The sequence below is a fragment of the Lagopus muta genome, chromosome 8 (genome assembly GCF_023343835.1).
Source record: "Lagopus muta isolate bLagMut1 chromosome 8, bLagMut1 primary, whole genome shotgun sequence".
Taxonomy (NCBI): domain Eukaryota; kingdom Metazoa; phylum Chordata; class Aves; order Galliformes; family Phasianidae; genus Lagopus; species Lagopus muta.
The window spans coordinates 11,660,084-11,676,102 of NC_064440.1; the positions used below are offsets into that span (position 1 = coordinate 11,660,084).

Below are 16,019 nucleotides of genomic sequence, written 5' to 3' on the forward strand. Positions count from 1 at the left end.
AATCTTCATCAAGCCGTACTGTAATTGGACTTTCATCCTAAATCTGAAATTTGCTCCATCTGCACTACAATGAACTCATTTTAACTTTGATCCCCTCGCTTCACTCTCTGGTTTTCATTATGTTAAACGGAATGAAAGCTCATCCAAACAACTTAAATTCAGCAAGGCCAGACCTGTCTGAGTGCTAAGGTGGCTGGCTCAGAGTCTGAAATAGAACAAAAATATCCTGAAATTTTGGCGTGATGAGAAAGCCTTAAATAAAGTTACAGTAGATTGATAGCATGCTTATTTACACTGCATGCCTCTGATGTCTATCTATATGCAGAATAGAAACCGCAGTTGGTAGAAAGGCAGAATCCAGCTGTGTGATGGGAGGCTCATCATCTCACAGACAGACACTTCAGGTGCTTCTTTTCCCTGTTGCATAAAATCTTGCACAGGCTGTCAGATATATGGCTCTTAGGATACATATTCCCCCTCTCTGACCCCCAGACAGTCCTGAGAACAGTGCTTCCATAGATCTAATAAGAAATACACATTCTGGTTTGTCTTCTCTGGCACATCCCGCCTTGGAGACCTGTCCTTGGAAATTATGCTTCATTAAGAGAGTCACACTTCCTTGAAGGTAAAACTCAAAATGCAAGAAACTGATACTACTAACATTTCCTGAGCAAATCCACAACAAAAGGAAAACAATATCAGAGATACAGCTCAGCTTCTACTGCTCACAGTCTGGATTTCATTAACTCTTCAAACATTTTGTTATTTTAAAGACCCTACTCTTGAACCAAATAAGCTTCAGGACTCATTTTTCATGGATGTAAAGAATACAGCCCTAAAAGTTACAAGGTAAAGTAAATCCCCAAAGGGACTTATCTTCAGAAATCACTTGTGGGACTTCCGTATGCCTGGAGATAGCAGATCACCTTCAAATATGGAAGCACCAGCCAAGACACTATGAAAAGTGATCTTCAAACCAGTCATTTAGCTGTGCCCTGTACAGAATAACCCTCAGGAACAGGCACAAGAGGGTTCTGCCTTGAGGGGAAAATTCTTGTGGGGAACTGATGTCTTGGCAGGAAGGGACCAATCCCACCTGATTTCCACATCTCCAGAAGCCAACCAGGTGATTGCTTTGGCCCCACTGAATGAAGGAACAAGTGATTTGTCACCTCTACACCTCTAGCAACTTGACTTCAACAACGATTGTGAGAGGCTGCCCAGAGAAGCTGTGGATGCCTCATCCCTGGAGGTATTCAAGGCCAGGTGGAATGGGGACCTGGGCAGCCTGATCTGGTGGGTGACAATCCTGCCCAGAGCTGGTGTGTTGGAACTCAACGGTCTTTAAAGTCCCTTCCAACCTAAGCCACTCTGTGGTTCTTCAAGGTCAGGGTCAATGCATTAATTTCCCAACCACATGCTGGGAAAGTTTCCTTCCTACTTTTTGCTATGCTTCTCTCAGAACAGACTGCTTGGAATATAACAGGAATTAGTACAATTACTGGGACTGCTGCTTTTCAACCACCAAAGAAAATCCAAGATGATAGGTTCTTTCCTCTGTCTCCTCAGGCTACCCTGATCATCAATTCTGGAAAGCTTTCATGAGAATTGGGTAGGAAAATGTCACATACTTGAATGTGACAATCAGGGAAGATTTAGGCAGATAAGGAGGTGAGGAAAGGGAAAACTCAGAAAGCATAATAGAACTCACCCAGCACAGAAATAGTAAAAGAGATCGATTATTTCTTAATGAAAAAAATTGCATTTACTGTCCAAGATCATCTTGTTTCTGGGCTAGGCAGGACCATTCTATTTTCAGCACCACAGACTGATTTTCTGTCGCTCAACAGGAGGTCTGTTGGGAGAACTGCCGAGACAGAAAAATAAAAATAACAAAACTTGCTTTAAAATCTCACGAGCTTCAGGACTTGATTCATCATATTCATCTGCATGCAGTTGGTCACACTTTCTGACATATCTCTCGGTCTGATCTCTTGCTCACTCTGAAAGCTGTGTCTCTGCTTTCTGCCTGTGAGCTGGGCTCAGATGCCTTCAAGACCCTGTCTTTATGCCATTTTCCTTGTTGTGAATTTATCAGCTATGGTTCAGGGGACCGCAAGATATAAAAAAAGCTCTGCAATTTCAGATGTTATAGTCTAAATAAGATGTCACCATTATATGGCAAAGTGACATCTATGCAGAGCAGGGCTGAGATACACAAAAAGAGTTGCAAATACCCCCCATTCACTTGTGCATATCAGATCAGAGGCATCAATTCCTGGAAACCTTTAAGGGCACTGCTGTAACAACCTGCTTCTCTCAGTCTGCTCCAGCACCAAACCTGTAAGCAGAGCTTCACTGGCAGTGAATATTGCTGTGCTGCTTTGAGCCTCAGGCCAGTCCTGTAAAGGTCAATGTAAATACCTCCTTAGTTACCCCTCAAAGACTTCAATAAAGCACTGCAATAATGAAGTAACTTTCATCTGTAGCCTTTCCTCTTAGAAACTCTGGCCAATGTACAACATACCAGACTGCTGTAGAACAGGAATATTACTGATACTTGGCAAAACAAATGAGATCCTGGTGGTCTTAAAACAATTTTAAAATAATTTCAAATCTTTCCACAGTGACAGCCCCTCAACCCTGCTCCTCCTGGCTTCAAAAAAACCCAAAACAAAACCAAAACAAGACAAAGGGGGCAAAAAAGAATGGTGCAAGACTTTGTAATGTCTTTAAGGAGTGAGCAGCTCTTCCTTTCAGCGCAAAGAAAAAGCAATAAGCCAAGGAAAGGCTGACTCTACACAGGAGGGCCAAGAAATCCATGCTATTTTGTATTGCTGTGCTGAGTTTTAGTCTTCTGAATAGTTGTTTTGTTTTAAACCTCATTTATGAGATTGCTGTATTTATGACCTAATCAGTGACTATGACCCATTAAACTAATACTCAGCATTAGTTGCTGAAAGAAACTGGGGAAGTTAGCCACAGAGCAGTTTAAAGGGATGTGACATAAAGGCTCAGGCAGTCAATTACTCAGTTCTAAAGTGCCGTTTTAAAATTCTTCCCCCTACCCGAGTCTTACCACAAGCTGATTATGTAAGAACAAAAAATATCTTATTTTGCAAAGGACAGAGACCAGGGAAACACCTCAAGGCTTCCTGACTGAGGCAGTGCCACACAGGAGACACATCTGGTTTTTGTTCTTTAAATCAGCCCTCAAACTCAACATGGACATTTAACACTGAGCATTTTGTAATTGGAACTGAAATAGAGGAATATACAGAAGGCTGGTGTGTATTAATGTGAATAGTCCAGTACCAAGCAAAACTATCTCTTTCATGTCACTGGTTATTCCTGCTTTTAGCTGCAAAGTTTTACTGGAAGATGTAATTTAGATGCTGCCAATTCTAACCCATGCCAGAAAACAGAATGTCTGATATTTGGAAAATAAAAATTAGCATCAAAAGCAGAAACTGGTGTTACCATATCATTAAAATAGTTGCTATGATAGCATCCTCCTGTACCTTCCAAATGTGGAAATCCTAGTCTATAAATGTACGGCAAGAATCTTGTTATGAAACACTACGGCAAAGTTCAAGCATTTCAGAAAACACTAATTCTGCAGACTGGAAAGCTCCTCAGAACTCCAAGTATAGACCATTACATCAGACTCAACACTCCTACAACTAATTTCCATTAGAGATTCGGGGCCCAGCACTCAAAGGCACCTCCATCAGATGGGAGGTATAGCATGACAACTGAAGTGGATGCTTAACTCTGCGCTCTTTTCGTTTTGACCCACTCACTTTCTGATTCTTGGTTTCTTCTGTGATCAAGCACATAACCTTTCAAAATACTTTTAAAAGATTTTATTCTTGTAAACTTAAGTTTCAAAAAAATCACAGTAAAATTTTGACCTTGTACGGCATATAGTAGTACTGGAAGACAAATTTGCAGAGAACTGATTCCACAAAAGTTAATAATGAGAAAAATTATTCCCAACTCTGACAGCAAAGCAGGCTTCATTAATGTTGCTGACTATGATTAATGGAGTTAACAAAACTAATGAGGTTTATTTACTTCAATGTGTGTAATACTAGTTGTGGGCTTCCCAAGCAGCAGAATGATGGTAATATCTAACTACATTTTCATATGTACAGAGTGATTAAAAAAACATTCGAAATATCTCTTAAGGAAAGAGGAGAAGATGAATGATCTACTTTAAGTAAAAGGAAGTAAATGAGAACGAATAAGTAGAGCTGGGTAAATAACTTGGAATGAATAATTTATTTTATATATTTAGCCCTCCTTTTTTTCCACCTCTCATGGGATCCACAGAACTGAAAAAAATTTACTCAAACCTGTTTATCATAAGAACTTGATAGATTAAAAAAAAACAAACAAACAACAAAAACTACATAGCAGTGGAATAGGAGTATTGGGAACTCAGGCTTCCTAGCCTGAGGAGGAAGGAGTGAATGGCAAGGGAAGACATACAGTGGTACTTCTGCTCTCTCGTTAGCTAGACAGAAACATTCCAGTCCCAACACCACTAATTCTCCACTTGGAAATAAACACAGAGGATTATCACTGTTTGACAATCCTACTCCTCAAGGGTATTTGCCATTACATAAAAGACAGAATATTTCTTTTCAAGTCTGTCTATATTAAAAGGGTCAACCCTAAGATGTCATCAAATTCTACCTCCTGGTCAGTTGAAATATATCCAGTAAATCCCTTTTCTGTGTAGCTCAATCCCACTTTGAAATTTGCAGTTCCATTGTATTGCCTCTTGACATATGTTGCTGTGTATCTGGAGCTTTCACTCATTCTTCAAGCCTCCAGCTAGACCAAGACCACTGCCAACAATGTCTGCAGTCCCTGTTCTGTATCTCATTTTCTAAATCCTCTACACAAATAAATCAAAGAAGATCTGGAAGGAAAACATGCAGACTGATCCTTTGAATAGTTCAGCAAGCCAACGTGAGATACACTAATGCAGTGCTTAAGGGAAAAGTCTTAACATCTCATGGAGAACCTCCAAAACAATATAAAACTAAATACCAATATAAAAGTGGAGTGTCTATAGGCTGAAGTCTTTCCCCTCAAGGTGACTCTAGTGATAGTCTTTGGTGTTACAGCAGTTTTCTTAGATGAAATAAGCTATAAGAGCAAAATTTTGGGGAAAAAATTGGCTGAGGCCTAAATGAAGCTGACTGTTTTTCTTCACCAGTGATGTTAGTAAATATTAATGTCTGCAGCATCTCTCAGGCTCTTGGCTCAATAGATGTACAAACAATGAAGGTAAACAAAGAAGTTCCTCTGAACATTCACCTACACGAACCTTGTAAATTCGCTAGTTCCAAGTGCTTGAAACCCATATGGCAGGAGGATTTGAAAGGTACACGGAAATATCGAAAGCAGATAACAGAAAAGTAGTCCATGCAGAAAATGTTGTACGCCATTTACAGGTGCAAATCAGCATATACCCGTAAGTGGTGAAGTGCTTTTGGGGAAAAGGAACTAAAACAAATAGAAAACAACAACAAAAACAAAGCTTAACTACATCAAGTTTGTCTTGTTTCAGCTCACTGTATTCTGGTTCATCCATTCTAAACCACTGCCTTCCAAACAAATTTTAAAGCAGACATTTTCTTAGGTTTGAGCAACTGTACTTAGCTACATGATGTGGGAATTTTTCTTGGAATATTAATCAAAGAATGCACAGCTGAACAGGACAGTCAAGAATACATTGGCTATCCTTTTATAGCTTCTTCAGCAAAAATATATTATGAAGGGAAATGGTCAGAACAGAACATGTTTAAATAATTGACTTCAGGAAGACAGAACAAAGTTTTTAAAAAGCAGTTCAAGAATGGAGTGATTTAACAGGATTTGTTAGCATGCTTCCACCATCAGTGGATCCCTGCAAAGACAGACTGTGTTTTAAGGTAGGGTGGCTGTAGACAACTCCTGAGATTAGAGATAGAAATTCTTCGGTCAGTATGCACTTGTACTTTTGTTTAAGTACACTGAAACAAGCTTTCTGGTCTCTGCTGATGGCAGAGAAGATCACTCAGTTTGTTCCTGCAGAGCAGCACCCACACTACTCACAGTAAGGCTTTTCCCCATAGCCCCCCACCAAGTAGGAATCTGGATGTTCCTGGCATTGTAGGCCCTGCTGTTTTGACAGCAGTACTTGAGGAAGACCTAGCTGTGTTTCAGTTGACAAAACACACTGCAGAACTGTGTTGTAGGTTGTATAGATGCTTCAAGGAATTTACAGGAACTTAATCTCACTAAATTCTTACAAGATCCTACAAACTGCACCATGGGAGTCCTCCCTGCTGGCAGCCTTTTATGTTAAAAATGCATATTTGCAGAAAGCCATGCATTTGAATCTCTAATCACATGAATAGGCTGATTTTTTTAAGCAATGTCAATTTCCATCCTTAAAGACCACACACATCATAGGCAGACAGTGCAATAGGACCCTAAATCACAGCGTGTGAAGCTGTGCTGTCCTTTCTAGAGGATGGGTTTCATGTCAGTGACAGTTTGTTCTAAGTGGCCAAAGGGACACTGATTACAGGAAGAATGAATGCACTGACAGAAGCCATTGAAAGTCCTAGAAACTCAGATGAAAGTCTTGTCCACGTTCTCCTTCTGGCAGCTGTCAAAACTTCTATTCCTGAACTGAAAGGAAAAGGACATCAGTATCTGCAGTAAAAATGGTTCTCTAATTGAAGAGGATGAGGTGGTGCCCTGTTACGTTAACGTTTTTCTGATTGGGCACAATCTTCTGCTTGTTTTGCATAAGAAGAAATGGATCCTCCAGGTACATCTTGGGTACAGCAGAGCCTTAAGATGTTTGGGACATGCTTCTGCATGCAGATTTTAAGCAGGTCAGTGATAAGCATCTTTTGATGCTTCTAAGCAAATATTTTGAAGAGCACAGTCCACTGGACTGCATCCAAGCCTTATTAATTTGGCACTATGGCTATAGCTAATACATTGTGAGCTGACTGCAATGGTCAGTGCTGAGCTCTTGAAAATTTGCCATCATCGACTTGCCCAAGGTCACAGCGGAGGTCAGTGGTAGACTCAGATCCCCATATGATTTGATCCTGGCTATTAACCAAAAGTATATTGCCTTTCATTAGACATATAGTGCTGAGTCCACAGGAGGTATGCAAGATAAAACCCGAGGCAGAGGATCCCTTTTTGGATCTGGTTATCACTAGCAGAAAACGAAATAGGTGGGTACATACAGAATCTTCTATTTCCTCTTAATGTTTCTGCTCATTAAATGAAAGGAACGTGGAAAAGCCTGCCGTAGGCCATGTCTTTTAGGTCTGCAGAAGGAAGAAACCCTTATAGCTTTTAATGAGCTCATGAGATTTTATCCTCTGTTACCACTAAATCCATCACTTTGCAACAATGAAGATAATTTATGGCTGCCTCAATTGTTTCTTTTATTTATAGGACAGTTTTAGTATGGAATTTAATCAAAGAGATTAAATGTCACACTACCTATTACCTTGCTGTTAAGATATTAATCCTATAGAAAGGCATATCAAACTTCAGATTAATCTAAAGGGAAAGAAATATGATAGCAATGTAATTGCTTTAGGATTCATGATTTTTTAACTTATTTAATCGGGGCAGAAGTTGAGATGTCACTGCCTCTTGCAACATTCTTGTTTTTCAGAATTAGAAATGGATATGACTATAGGTAGAGTTAGGTCCTGATTTAACAAAGTGCTTAGCATATACTTACCTTTAATGTGCCTGCTTTGACTTCAGTGAGACTTATGCATGTGTTTTAGAACTGTATAAGAGAGGATTAAATCACCTGCTTAATTTTAAGCATCCACTTAAGTGCTTTTTGTTAGGTAGGGCTCCAGTAAGCTATGTTACCCATTTGATGTGTTTGCCACTTAATAGTATCGTTTTAAAACTAAGAAAAGGGAATAAATATGCTGCCTATATTTATATCATGCATTCTATACAAAATAGTTTCCCAAAGCCCTTTATGAACCATAAACTGAACCACATTTCAGCAGTTGATTTCAAAGCCTTTTACACTGTACGAGCAGAGGACTGAGAAGAAACACGATGAGACAGAGAGCAAAAACAGACATTCAACATGTCTTCAGGAACTGTTGCAATTTCAGAAGGAAAAATCTATGACCACAGCAGCAAAGGAAGATGGTGTTAATTTGTATTTTTCATCTACTGATGCACTTAAAAAAGACCTGAATCCAATTAGTCTGCTATGTATTAGAAGCTGTTTACTGTCACTGAACATGATGATAATTGCATTATTAGGAATAAAAATGACATCTTAGATGCACTTGCAATTACAACTACAATATTCTTCTCTGAGAAGGGGGTGAACATGTTGTCCAAACTGGACATCAGTAAGTCCTTTTTCACAGAGTGCCAAGTACAGAGTCTATCACCTCTCTAGTTCTTCTAGCTGCACTATTGCTGATACAAGCCAGGATGTCATCGGCCTTCTTGACCACCTAGGCACACTGCTGGATCATGTTCAGCTGGCTGTCATCCAACACTCCCAGATCCTTTTTCTCTGCACAGATTCCCAGCTACCACCCCAAGCCTGTAGCATTTGCATGGTGTCACTGTGACTAAAATGCAGGATACAAAACTTTGTCTTCTTGAGCCTGTCCAGAGTGGCTTGGCAAGCACATCCATCAGCTCACTCAGGTGGATCCTATCTGGCTCCATAGACTTGTGATAGCCTAGGTGGAGTAGCAGATCACTAAAACTTTTTCCTGAATTACAGGGGGGTTTGTTCTACTGGAGATACCCTTGTCATTGCCCCAACCACTATTGATATCAGCTAGGTTGGACATGGCTGAGGTAGTCAAAGAAGGGAGCAACTAGCTCCCTGTTTGCAGTTCCTCTTGTCTGTCCTTTCACTGATCACAGAGAAAAGGTTTTCTAGGATGCAGCACCAGCAACTGCCTGGCTTTACCTTGGCTTTCCAGTCTCATTAGGGCAGAGAGCACAGGGACTATCTTTCCATGTCATTCAGGAAACACACAAAAAGCCTCAACAAGAAAACATCATCTGGCAACAATGAAATATTCAAGCATGTTTGCAGATGACAGTGCCTGTTTCTGATGGAGGAAGATTGTTTGAGAGAAGTTATTTGCACAAACCAGTGAATGATTGATGTGAGGCCAATGAAAGATTGATGTGTGAAAATGCAGAGCACTTCTGCCCTAATTGAAACTCCTAGGTTCCCTGGGATTATAGGAGGGAAAATAATTCCTGCCCATGAGATTCATCCTGTCATACTGTCCTCCAGAAAATTTCTAATCACTCATTCTACCTATTTTCATGCTGATAACCCCTCGATGCCTCCATCAAGACTACCATGGAGTTACAAACCTTGCACATTGAGGGCTCCGTGGGGAGTCAGGCTGGAAGCAGAGCAGTCATGGAAAAGGAAAGCAGTAGATTGAGGAGGACTGGTGCAGTAATCCAGGGCTTCTTGGTTTTTTTTTTGTTTGTTTGTTAGTTTGAGGTGTTCCCTTCAGCACTGCCACCTGACCATCTCTGTAACAAATAGGGCAGTATCAACACCCTTTCCAGTGGGCAGATTATCCAGCATCTTCAAGGCCAGAAACACTATTAGGAAATACCAGTGAACCTGCTCAAAAGCACGAAATTACAAGCATTAACTCTCAGCCAGAGTTCACCAGTAGTTCACCAAGTTCCTTGCAGCCAGGAGCTAATTAAAGAGAGCAGAGCGTTTGAAGAATTCTTAATCTTATTGTTTTCCTGCTAACTCCATTGGTGGCAGAGCAATTAAGCACTAGCTACGAAGTATGTAATAATGTTGCAACAATAGGAATGAGCTGGATCATTAGAAATCTTTAGTCTCACCCTGGAATAGATTTGTTTGCTACCATCACTAATTTCTTCTAATTTCGTCCATTCTCTGAGAAGGGGAAGTAGATGGCAAAACACGTGGCTCTGAAGCCTGAAAGGCAGCTGTCCATTCTCCAGGAGGAGATGCATGAAGTCAGACTGCATTCTAACTTTGTATTAAGTCATTTTTTCCCCCCAGAAAATTAGCCTATGAATAAAGTGTTTTTTATAGATATTAAGTGTCATAAGGCAGCTATTCATATGTACTCTGCTAGCAGAATAGAAACAGGGTGACTGAAGAGACTCAATCTTCACTCATCTGCTACATGCACTTTACACTGTGATCTAGGGAAAAAAAATTGTATTGAGGTGATATTAGAGTGACTTGCTGTCCATCAAACTCAATCTAGATGCTGAGCAAGCACTGCTACAATCTTGCAGTTCAGCAGAGGTAGCATTTATTTGAATGGCCACATAATAGAGTGAGATTTTTTTCCCTCCTGCTAGCCCTACTTTGAAGGCGAAGGTTGGACCAGAGTCCTGCAGGCTGTCTTTCCAACCTTTGTAACCCCACACCATCCATGATAAATGTCCTTCATCCAGTGTTTAATACACTGATCCATTCCCATCAACTTTCAGAGACCTCGGAGCTTGGCTTACCTCCAAGAGAGCTCAAACTTTGATTTCCCTGTGCTTCTGCCCTCTAATTTCACACGTAGCCAGAAGATGTATTTCCAGTGTTCTGTTTCTGAAGTGCTTGGGATTAGGAGGTGCAGCTGTCGCTAAGGCTATGCTTGTAAGAAAACTTGTGCAACATGTGAGCTATCCCTGCTCTCCCATTAAGAAAAATATCATTTACACATTAAGACTATTATGTTCTGGATTATGTTTACACAGCTGCACATGAGGAAGAACAGTCATTGTAATATTTACTCCTTATAGTGGACTGTGATGAGGTGTATATCCAGGCTGAGAGCTGTATTATACCACTGCTCTTCGTGACCCCACAGTCAGCCTAGTTTTCTTTTACAAGCATTCAGAATTTTATATCCTGACTATAAAAGTTTAGTCTAAGCTGAAAGTTGGTGTAAAAGACCATAATTCCAGAGACAATCTGTTTTAAAATTTGAAAATAGCTTTTGCAATACACTTCAATAGCATTTGTTATAGAAAAGCGGAAGAGTTTAACAGTCTCTTAACCCTCAGTGGAAACAGTTACCAGTGAACCCATCTTCCTAATAGGCATGAAGTGAAGCAGTTTAATGGAACTTCCAGTTTAATCTGTAGAAGAAAAGTAAAGTTTTGTGCCCGTTCTTGCAAACCGTTGGAAGGAAATAATCTAATTGACTGCTTTTGCTACAAGGCTTTCCAAGCTTTCAGTCTTTATAAGCTATTTCTGAAGATTTTAAATTCAGAACCAGTTCTAAATTGTACATATAAGACAAGACAATATCCAAAATAACAAAATATTCAAGTGTTTTTTAAAATGTGATAGGTATGAAATAGAGGACTATTTTCACTTAAATTTCCCCTAGTTTTTTTCCCTCTCAGTTGTAAGTTTCCAGTCTCTAAACGTTATCTCAGTTCAAACACTTAGTTGGATCTTCTCCCTTCCCCTTTCTGATTTCTGCTCAGCTTATCTGATCACTGAACTCTTGTATTGGTGGCCCTGTCCTCCACACAGATGAATGTCACTTGAAACATGAGCAGAATTCAGTTAACCACTGTTAACCTCAGCTCAACAACAACAACAAAATACTTCTCAGCAGCATGTCAGGGAAAAAAAAAAAACAAAACAAAACAAAAAAACAACAACAAAACAACACAACAATAAACCAAAATCTGATAAAGAAAGCAAGGAGGGTGAACTGCAACTTGTTGCTCTGGTTGTGAACGCGCTGACCTGACGGGTTCACAATAAATAACACCAGACACAGAACAGGCTCACATAGAAGCAAATGCAGGCCTGCCCAGGGGATTTGCATTGGAGCAAGACAGTATTTCAGAACTAATCAGTTCAGTTTTGATTACTTCATTCTAAATTCTCACCCTACAGCTCCTGAGAAGGAAATCCTCCTTGAAAGAAACAACCCAGAACAAAGCTGAGATGATCTAAGCTGTATTTAGATCACTGAAACGAGAAAGATGTTTAGGAGCACCAGCTTTCCCTGTCTGTTATTCACATGTGTAGCTCCCACGGAAAGAAGCAAGAGCTGTGTGCAGAGCTGACAAAATAATCCTTCCATAAAATCCTCCTAACCTGACAAATATCCCCCTCTCCCAAGAAGAAGCATTGTTTCTTTGTTGTTTTGGACCAATGAATGCTGATTTTGATACAGATCTTAATGTAACTCAGTCACCAGCCAGGTGGAACTTTCATCTATTTTTTCTATCTACACAAATAAAAGGCAGAATTAACACCTTCCTGAGACCTAATGACCCACAATGTAAGTGGGAAGAAAGGGAAAGAGGTATGATTAATCTCCCATTGTTTAGCATGGCCTCATTCTTTACAGAGAAACGCCTCTGTGAACATGAGAGCTTTATAGATTACATTGTCATCCAGCATCTCAGTATGTACATCCACAGCCCCTATGGGGAATTGTAAGGCTCTCCTAAAGTTTTATTCACTGCAGCACGCTGAGCTGTTTCACACAGTATTTCCACCTGGGTTCACAGAACTTGTGAAGGCTCCAGGCTGGCAGCATAGCAAGAAGAACACAATAAAGCCCCAGGAGGGATTTGAATTCCCTCCTCTGCACTTTGTCACAAGGGTGCAAGCTTGGCTCCCTCCAACCTGCTGTTCGTGCTAGGGGATGGAGTTGGCTCAGCAGCACTGCCTGATGGGGCAGCCCAGCTGGCTCTCCTTATGGCTGAGGCATGCTGTCTGCTGCAGGCTCTGATAGTTTCTAAGGCTAACAGAGACTGGTAGCCGTTTGACATATAAAATATGCAAAGGAAAGTGATCTCACTGCTTTCTGACTCTTCAGGGCCTGAAGATACTTCTTCTACTGAGCAATTCTGTCTTCAGTCCCTTCCCAAGATTAAAAAAAAAATAAATAAAAGGAGCACTTTGCAGCAATTGGCATCATCTTTCTGCAGCGTAAGCTTTAAAACACGCAGGGAACAAACTGCCTCCAAAGATTAGAGCCCTTTGTTATTTACTTAAAAAGAACTCTTTTTCTCTGGTGCTTTTCCTCCTCCTTTAACGAGAATTATTTCTGAATGTCATCACACACTTAAGGGCATATCTGCACTGCTCAGTGGTACAGCCTCACAGTAGGTAGCAATGACTGAAAACAAGGAGCACATGCCTTGCTTCACAGGCCAGGCAAAAATCGGGGGTGAGCTCAGCACAACTCCTGTTAGCACTCTGACATCTCTGGATATACCCAAAAAGGGACTCCTACATCAAGTTCTTCTAGAGCTCTTGTCTGAGACACGCTCATGAAACGGCCTGTACTCCAATTTTGGCCCAGAAGAAGACAAATGTGAGTCTAAGTAAAAGTCATGAGATAACAATCAGAGATTGGTGCACAGCAAGTACTGCTGTCCTTAGCTCCATGCCATGGCTATATCTTATCTGACTGCTAATAGGTTGTACACAACCATTTCTCTCCTTGAATTCTTACCTGAGAGATGAGAAAGCCACAGGTAGTTCCATGATGTGCTTCTGTTCGTCTTCTGTGATGAATACTGCTGAATACATCTCTTCCTCACTGCAGACAGGAAGGATGGTCTTTATCCCTTGCTCCCTCTTTGATGGAGCTTGTCAAAAGATCAATAAGAGTCAGGCTTTCCATAAGAGAAAGCAAGCTGGGTGCTAAGAAACTCCACAGCTCCAGGTAACACAAGGTGACAAATGGAGACCATGAGCCATCTAAAGAACACACATAGGAGCATTTTTGCACAAGCAATACCAGAGGCATAGCAAAAGCAGGAATCTAAGGTACATCCGTGAGACTGGGCTGGAAAGAAGTCATTGACAAGATACAACCAAGTCCACCCTGAAAACAAAATCAGAAGCAGGGCTGAGACCAAGCAAACTCATAAGACAGATGGGGAAAAAGGTCAGCTCCCTGGCCTGATCTTAAATACACCTGCTGGGCCCAGGTGTGGCTGGTCAGAGTCACTGAGGTCTATTAGTCCTCTCAGCGCCCTACAGCATTTATCATTGCCTCTCTCTCTTCTGTGCTTTCAGCTGGCTGGGGTCTCTTGGTATTACTGCAAAACAAATACTAAAGCAGTGAAATGGTGATTGTTAATTAAATTCAAGTCAGGTGCTGCTTGATGTGTGCGCATACAACCTGCCAGGAGGTGCGTAGCTGCTAATTAGCACCCTTGTCGGCCATTGCAGCAAGAATATCAACGTGTGAATAGAATGCAGAGAGTAAGCTACCTATACTGGAAACTGTGAGCTAGCACAGTATTTCCATGTCAGGTTTCTCTAGACTAAAAATATAGCAACAAAAGAGAATATGTCAGACTGTGAAATTATATTTTGGATTAAAAAGATTAGGCCTTGCAGACAAAGATATCTTAAGAGATGTGCAAACTGTGTAGGAATTTTGTGAATTAAAAAAAAAAAACAACAAACAACAGCAAAGTAATACAAGCTAAAATATGGAAAGTAAACTGGTTTGGTCATTTACATTGGGTTTTCCATGGCTCTGTAGCTGGACTCTGCTGGCAATGTCAGTAGTTTCTAAGCTTCTAGCTGTATTGATTTTCTTAGCAGAAAAAGCCTAAGGTTATCTAAACAGTTTAGTTTCTTACTTCTCGGTGCTGAATTCATTACTTGCTTTCTGCCTGAATATAATGCTCCGTGTTGCACATGCAGCAGTGATCCATAAGCCAAGCAAAAATTGTCCACAGAATCAGCTAACAGCTGGGGCCGGCATGCGCTCAGTGATTAACAGATCAACACTTGCACAGCAGGCAGAGATTTCCATTGCAGCTCCAGCACGCTACTCAGAGGAGAAAAGGGCCAATTACCAGTGGTGTCAGTGGGTGCAGGTCCTGAGTTCAGCCACATTTCTTTATTTCCTGACCTGCGTTCGGCAGCGTAGCACTGCTGAAAAGGGACTCTTTGATGGCATTTCCCACTGGGGTGGCTGGTACTGACTTTGCTGAAATGCTTTCAGTTCTTTCATCCTGAAAGCAGAACAAAGGAGAAACAACAGGAGTTTCCAGGTCAGGAACATAATAATTTGCATACTAGGTCATCCCATCAGTGAATAATCCCTCTTCCACCTGAGATTTGGAGTTAGGTAAAATCTCCTATTGGGGCTGGTACACATGGAAAATGGCAGTCAGATTTGATTCTCCTTCAGAACAGACCCATTTATCTCTGGCCAAACAAAATACTGTGTCAGAGAAGTCAGTGAGGGCAGAGTAAATCCATTCCTCCAGGGAGGAGCTGTGCAGGCAAGCAGGAACAGAGATGTTCTTGCAGATGGGAGCGATTCATTTCTGTACAATAGCACTGGCTGTAATTCCACCTTTGTCCAGGCTGCTGGAAAAGCTGGTTGTAGAAGCCTCACAGTACAGAATATAGAGGGGATTTGGCTGCTGAGTAAGGCATGTAACCCTCGAATCCCTTCTATGCCCCTGGAGGAGGCTCTCCATTCTCTATCTAGCTTTGCTGTATATGCAGACACCTCTCCTCCTGCCAATGACCAACCAGGCTGTGGCATGCTTCCAGCCAAATGCATAACAGGAGAGGATGGGTCGATGCTTGGGTGCTACTCCCCAGCCAACTTCACCTCCTTTGACCTGTGTCTGTTCAAATACAAGTGAAAAGCTGCCCCATCTAAACACGCTTTGCCACTTCCCCGCTGGTGCCAGAGCCTGCTAGAATTGCTATGGAAAGCCCACTGCATGAAGCACTTCACCTTGAAGCTGAGGCCCTCAGAGGCAGCATTTTGTAAACTGATAAGCAGATCCTAGATTAATGACCAGGATCCCACAAGGATAAGGAGAAATGGCCCCAAGTGAGTAGGGCAGGTTGTGGCAGGCTGCATCCTGGCTGCTAAGCGAGAGTTATTCTGCCTTACATGCGTGTTCCGTTCAGGCAGATATTAAACAAGCTCTCTTCCAGCATTGTCACGGACAGTGCT

At 41.2% G+C, this 16,019-nt stretch overlaps 1 long non-coding RNA gene across 1 annotated transcript in view; it reads right to left on the minus strand.

Moving 5' to 3' along the window:
- LOC125696750 (uncharacterized) overlaps positions 1-13,941 on the minus strand; it is a 40,057-nt gene extending 26,116 nt beyond the window's left edge. Inside the window, exon 1 of the long non-coding RNA XR_007378505.1 lies at positions 13,533-13,941. This is a non-coding gene — a long non-coding RNA (uncharacterized LOC125696750). The remainder of the gene's footprint in view (positions 1-13,532) is intronic.
- Between the last annotated feature and the right edge of the window lie 2,078 nt (positions 13,942-16,019).